This window comes from Lipotes vexillifer, unplaced genomic scaffold (genome assembly GCF_000442215.2).
Source record: "Lipotes vexillifer unplaced genomic scaffold, Lipotes_vexillifer_v1.1 scaffold1267, whole genome shotgun sequence".
In the NCBI taxonomy this organism is placed as follows: Eukaryota; Metazoa; Chordata; class Mammalia; order Artiodactyla; family Lipotidae; genus Lipotes; species Lipotes vexillifer.
In genome coordinates, this window is record NW_006790372.1 from 1,578,483 (window position 1) to 1,585,187 (window position 6,705).

Sequence of the window (6,705 nt, forward strand, 5' to 3'; positions counted from 1 at the left end):
ATTTAATGAGTTTTCTCCACTTTTTTCATACTTTACCTGCCAACTCTGTCTGAGAACATCTGGTATCTCAGAACTATAGATCTTGAAAGTCCTTAACATTCTCCCTCTCTGAATCATGCTACCTTTGAGACTAGTAGTAGTTTAAATGCCAGCCAGCCACTCACTGGCTGTGTGACCTTGAATAAGTCACTTCCATCTTCTAAACTTCACTTTCCTCATTTATGAAATGAGTATATTAATAAAACCCACTTCATAGGTTTGTTGTGAGGATTGAATGAGACAATGCATGCAAATTGTTTAACATGGTATCTGGCACATAGTAATCAATACATGGTAACTATTTTCATTCATTCATTCATTCAATGGGTGTTTATTAAGTGCTAGAAATAAGCTTGGCACTGTGCTTTCCAAAATCTTCCAATTTCACTGGGAAACCAAGACAATATATAACCTGTGAGAACCCTCATATACTGTTTGTGGGAATTTAAGTTGGAAAACAGTATTGAGATTCCTCAAAAAATTAAAAATATAACTACCATACAATCTAGCAATTCCACTTCTGGTTATTTACCTGAAGAAAACAAAAACACTAATTCAAAAAGATATATGCATTCCTATGTTCATTGCAGCCTTATTTACAGTAGCCAAATAAGGAAGCAACCTAAATGCCCATCAGCAGATGGATAAAGAGAGGTGGTGTGTGTATATGTATATATATAATGGAATACTACTCAGCCATAAAAACATGAAATTTTGCCATTTGGGACAACATGGATGGACCTTGAGGGTATTATGCTAAGTGAAATAAGTCAGAGGGAGAAAGACAAATACCATATGATTTTGCTCATATGTGGGATATATTAAAATATAATAATAATAAATGAGCAAGCCAAACTAAACAAAAGCAAGCACATAGATACAGAGACCAGTGTAATGGTAACCAGTGGGGAAGGGGGGTGGGGGGAGGGCAAAATGGGTAAAGAAGGTCAACTGTGTGGTGATGGATGGAAACTAAACTTTTGGTGGAAAGCATGATATAGTGTATACAGAAGTAGAAATATAATGTTGTACAGATGAAACGTATACAATGTTATAAACCAACATTACCTCATTTTAAGAAAAAGATATAACCTATGGGGCTTCCCTGGTGGCGCAGTGGTTGAAAGTCCGCCTGCCGATGCAGGGGACACGGCTTCGTGCCCCGGTCCGGGAAGATCCCACATGCCACAGAGCGGCTGGGCCCATGAGCCATGGCCGCTGAGCCTGCGCGTCCGGAGCCTGTGCTCCGCAACGGGAGAAGCCACAGCAGTGAGAGGCCCGCGTACCGCAAAGAAAAAAAAAAAGATATAACCTATGAAATGTTAAATAAAAAGCTGAATGTGATCCATGACAAACAAAACAAGACAAGATCAGAGGGGACTTCCTTGGTGGTCCAATGCAGGGGACACGGGTGCAATCCCATGTCTGGGAACTAAGATCCCACATGCCGCGGGACAACTAAGCCCATGCACCACAGCTACTGCGCTTGTGCGCCTCAGTGAGAGAGCCCGTGTGCCGCAGACTACAGAGCCCACGTGCCCTGGAGCCCACGTGTCACAGCTAGAGAGAGAAAACCTTCATGGCACAACTAAAGAGAAGCCCACCTGCAACAAAAATCCTGCATGCCGAAACTAAGACCCGACACAGCCAAAAAGTAAAGAAAAAATAAATTAAAAAAAAAAAGACAAGGTCAGAGGAGAAAGAGGTGACTGTGGCCCAGAGCAGTGTTTTTTAAGCTTTCCTGGCTTGAGTTTAATTTCCATCAAACCTTAGAGCCTTTTAATCAGGTCACAATTTGAAAACCAGTGGATGAGAGTGAATAAGATGTGGTTATGTAGTGGGTAAGGGACAGGTAGCAGTGGAAGAACAGCAGGCTGGGACAGGTCGTGAAGGCCTTGATATGCTCAGACAGAGAATTTGGTCTTGACTGCTTTGGGGAAGGTCCAAATCCAGGGTCCCTTAGCCATCTTTCCCACTACCTAACAATGGCAAACAGCCACTACCACTCTGTCCACTTTCTATAAACCCAACCTTGTCTCTATTGACAAGAAAAAGGAAAAACAAAACTCAATGCCCACCCACCCAAGCTAGCCCTGTGGGAAGTGTCTTTGAAGATGACATTGCAGTCCAGACATCTGGAGCAAGCTAGCAGGGTCTATTTATTGTATAAAAATTGCTGAACATACTTTTCTTTTCCTTAACCCTAAATAAAGCTACCCTAGGGTTTCATGTCAGTGGTTTTGAATTTTATTAAACAAAATAGGTATTTAGTTCCTGCTTGATTGAAGTTTGGTGGGCTTTCCAGAATTTTTTTCTCCATAACTCTCCCCTTTCTTTGTTTTATCAGGGTTCTTGATTGTAAGTAGAAGAAACCAACTACAGCTAACCTAATCAAACAAAAAAACCAAAAGAAAATTTATTGAAAGGATGTTGGTGTGGCAGGGGGAGGTCCCCAAATCAAGAGGATGTTAGAGGGCCAGGCTTGGAAGATGATATATATCTTCTTCAATCTTCCAATATGATAAGTGTTCCAGGGGCCACCAAGAAACACGCAACGTTCTTCCAGCAGGAACAGTATGGCTGGGACGCTGTGGATGAGGCTAAGCATTGTCAAGACTACAGTGATGAGATACTAATCATCCCTGTCTCTTGGTCAGTTACTCCAGATTCTTCGTCCTAGGAATGGGGAGAGAGCGGGAGAAGATCTCTATTCTTCAACTTCTCTAGTTGAGGTAGGATACTTTGTACCAGTACCTCCATTTTAGGAGATCTCCCTTCAAATAGGAAGAGAATGAATGGTGGTCAGCCAACAAGTAAGCTAACAAGCAAAGCAATGGTCTATAGCTTCTCCCACACAATGTTTTTCAAGCTGCAGTTGATAACACATTATTGAGTTGTGAGATTAATTTCGTGGATGTTGAATTACATTGACTGATTTTCAAATATTAGACAAGTCTTACACTTCTGAGATAAAGTCTAGCTGATCATAATGTATTATCCATTTTTCATATTATTGGACTCAAATGTTAAAATTTGGTTTGGAATCTTTGCATCTAGGTTCATGAGGGATATTGTTCTGTAGCTTTCTTTCCTTGTACCAACTTTAGTAATGCTGTTCTCATAAAATAAGTTTAGAAGGTTTCCCTCCTCTTCAATATTCTGGAAGGGTTTGGGTAGAATATATGTTATTTCTTCTTTAAATGTTTGGTAGAATTCACCAGCAAAGCAATCTGGGCTTAGAATTTCCTTGTGGGAAGGGTTTTAACCACAAATTCAATTTCATTAATATAGTGCTATTCATGTTATCTATTTCTTTTTGAGTGAGTTTTTACAGAATGTGTCTTTCATCTAAGGTGTTGACTTTTTAGGAATAAAGTTGTTCATAACATTCCCTTACTTTCCTTTTAATATCTATATTGATGTCAACTCTTTCATTAATTGGTAATTTGTCTCAATTGGTAATTAATTGGTAATTTGGTGTTAGATCCAACTTTTGCCTGTGGATATCCAGTTTTCCTAGCAGCATTTATTGAAAAGACTGTCCTTTCCCCATTGATTGATCTTGGCAATAATCTTTTGACCATGTATGCAAGGATTTATTTTTGGGATCTCTCTATTCTATTCAATTGATCTCTATGTCTGTCTTATGGCAGTACCACACTGCTATTGTTTTTGTTTTTTTGCCTTATGATTATGGACTAGAAGTTGTTATGAACTTGGGTAAGTATTTTGGAATAATTGCTGAAAAGTCTTTTAATATCCTAACATTTTATATTTTTAGTACCACACTGTTTTGATTACTATAGCTTTGTAGTAAAGTTTGAAATCAGGAACTGTGAGTCCTCTAGCTTTGTTCCACTTTTTCAACATAGTTTTAGCTATTTGGGTCCCTTGAGATTCCATATGAATTTTAGGACTTTTGAAAAAAATCTCTAGATCCTCTCTGGGTAGTATTAACATATTAAGAATATTAAGTCTTCCAATCATGTTGGGAAAATTGGATAACACCATGCAAAGCAATGAAACTGGACCCCCATTTTACACCATTCACTAAAAGTAACTCAAGATGGATTAAAGACATAAATGTAAGACCTGAAACTATAAAATGGCTAGAAAAAAAAAAACATAGAGGAGACTTCCCCAGTGGTCCAGTGGTTAAGACTCCACGCTTCCAATGCAGGGGGCACTGGTTTAATCGCTGGTCAGGGAAATGAGATCCTATATGCAGTGCAGCCACGCAGTGCGGCCAAAACAACAACAAAAAGCCATAGAGGAAAAGCTCCTTGACATTGGTTTGGCAATGATTTTTTTGGATGACACCAAAAACACAGGCAAAAAAAGCAAAAGTAAACAAGCGGTACTACATCAAAATAAAAATCTTCTGGGCAGCAAAAGAAACCATCAACAAAATGAAAAGGTACCTTACCAAATGGGAGAAAATATTTGCAAACCATATATCTGATAAGGGATTAATATCTAAAATATATAAAGAACTCATACAACTCAACAGCAAAAAAAAAATAATAATCTGATTAAAAATAGGCAAAGGGGGGCTTCCCTGGTGGCACAGTGGTTAAGAATCTGCTTGCCAATGCAGGGGACACGGGTTCGAGCCCTGGTCCGGGAAGATCCCACATGCCAAGGAGCCACTAAGCCCGTGCACCACAACTACTGAGCCTGTGCTCTAGAGCCTGTGAGCCACAACTACTGAAGCCCGACCTCCTACAGCCCGTGCTCCGCAACAAAGAGTAGCCCCTGCTCACCGTAACTAGAGAAAGCCTATGCACAGCAACGAAGACCCAATGCAGCCAAAAAAAAAAAAAAATAGGCAAAGGATCTGAACAGGCTATTTTTCCAAAGAAGATATACAAATGGGCAACAGGTACACAAAAATGTGCTCAACATTACTAATCATCAGAGAAATGCAAATCAAAACCACAATGAGATATCACTCCACACCTGTTAGAATGGTTATCATAAAAAAGATAAGAGATAACAAATATTGGTAAGGATGTGGAGAAAAGGGAACACTTTTACCCTGCTGGTGGGAATATAAATTGGTGCAGCCATTAAGGAAAATAGTATGAAAGTTCCTCAAAAATTTAAAAATAGAGCTAACAGATGATCTAGCAATCCCATTTCTGGGTATATATCCATAGGAAATAAAATTAATGTCTTGAAGAGATATCTGAACCCCATGTTCAATGCAGCATTATTCACAATAACCTAGATATGTAAACAACCTAAGTGTCCATCATCAGATGAATGGATAAAGGTGTTATATATATCATAGATAATGAATATTATTCAGCCATAAAAGAAGGAAAAAGGAAATTCTGCCATTTGGGGCAACATGGATAAACCCAGAGAGCATTAGGTATGCTACGCTAAATGCATCACACAAAGGAAGAAACACATACTGTATGATCTCACTTATATGTGAAATCTAAAAAAAGAAAAGAAAGTCAAACTCAAAAACAGAGAGTAGAATGGTGTTTGCCAGAGGTGGGAGATGGGGGAAATGGGGAGGTGTTGGTCAAAGGATACAAACTTTCAGTTATAAGATGAGTAAGTTTTGAGGATCTAATATTCAGCATGGTGACTATAGTTAATAATAATGTATGGTGTACTTGATATTTGCTAAGAGAGTGGCTCCTAAAGCATTCTCACCGAATGGAAAAAAAAATATGTGAGGTGATGGATTTGTTAATTAACTTGAGTTTGGTAATCATTTCACAATGTGTACTTGTATCAAATCATCACGTTGTACACTTTAAATATATACAAATTTATTTGTCAATTATACCTCAATAAAGCTGGAAAGGGGGAAGAAAAGAGTTGACACCTGGAGATTGGATCTGTTAAATCTAAGCGCCAAAACTTGATAGAACCTTAGTAAATATTCCTGGAATGAAAGAAGGGATCCCCAGTGGTAGCTTGAGGACTCCAACATGTATTTGGTGACTGGATGGGGTTTCTTTCAAATGTGACCGGAATGAATTTCTGAAAAGTTGCCAGCTATTCAAATGATCTGTAAGGTATCTCTCACTTTGAGAATTCCATGATTCCACATTTCAAGTGATGGAAATTGGACTTATTTACACAATGCTGAGATTCTTCTTACATAATGTGCTTTGACTTCCATGACTTCATGAAAGAGAGAACTTCATGAAAGAGAGAACTTCATGAAAAGAGAATTGCTGCCTTGCAGGGAACAGGCAGAAAGTTTTCAATATTTCTTAGGAGAAATCTGCAAATGAGAGAAGAAAATGAAAAAAAAAAGGCATTTCAGATACAGAAAAAAGAGGACGTCCAAAAATGTTCAGTGAAGAGTTAATATGGTAGTTAACCATTCCCAAATTTAGGAAGCCCATTTTTTCAAATAAATATCTGAAGAAAAAAAATATATTGTCTTCCAATCCATGAACACAGGATACGTTTCTATTTATGTTTTCTTCAATCTCTTTCAGCAATGTTTTAATTTTTGTCTTGTTTCTGCTTTTTTTAATTGAGGTATAATTGACATATGACATTATATTAGTTTCAGGTGTAATGAATTCAGTATTTGTATATTGTATTTTGTATATTTATATACATAATGGGTACATATATACACATTTGTATACATAATGACAATATTTATGTAATGTATATTGTAAATTGTAT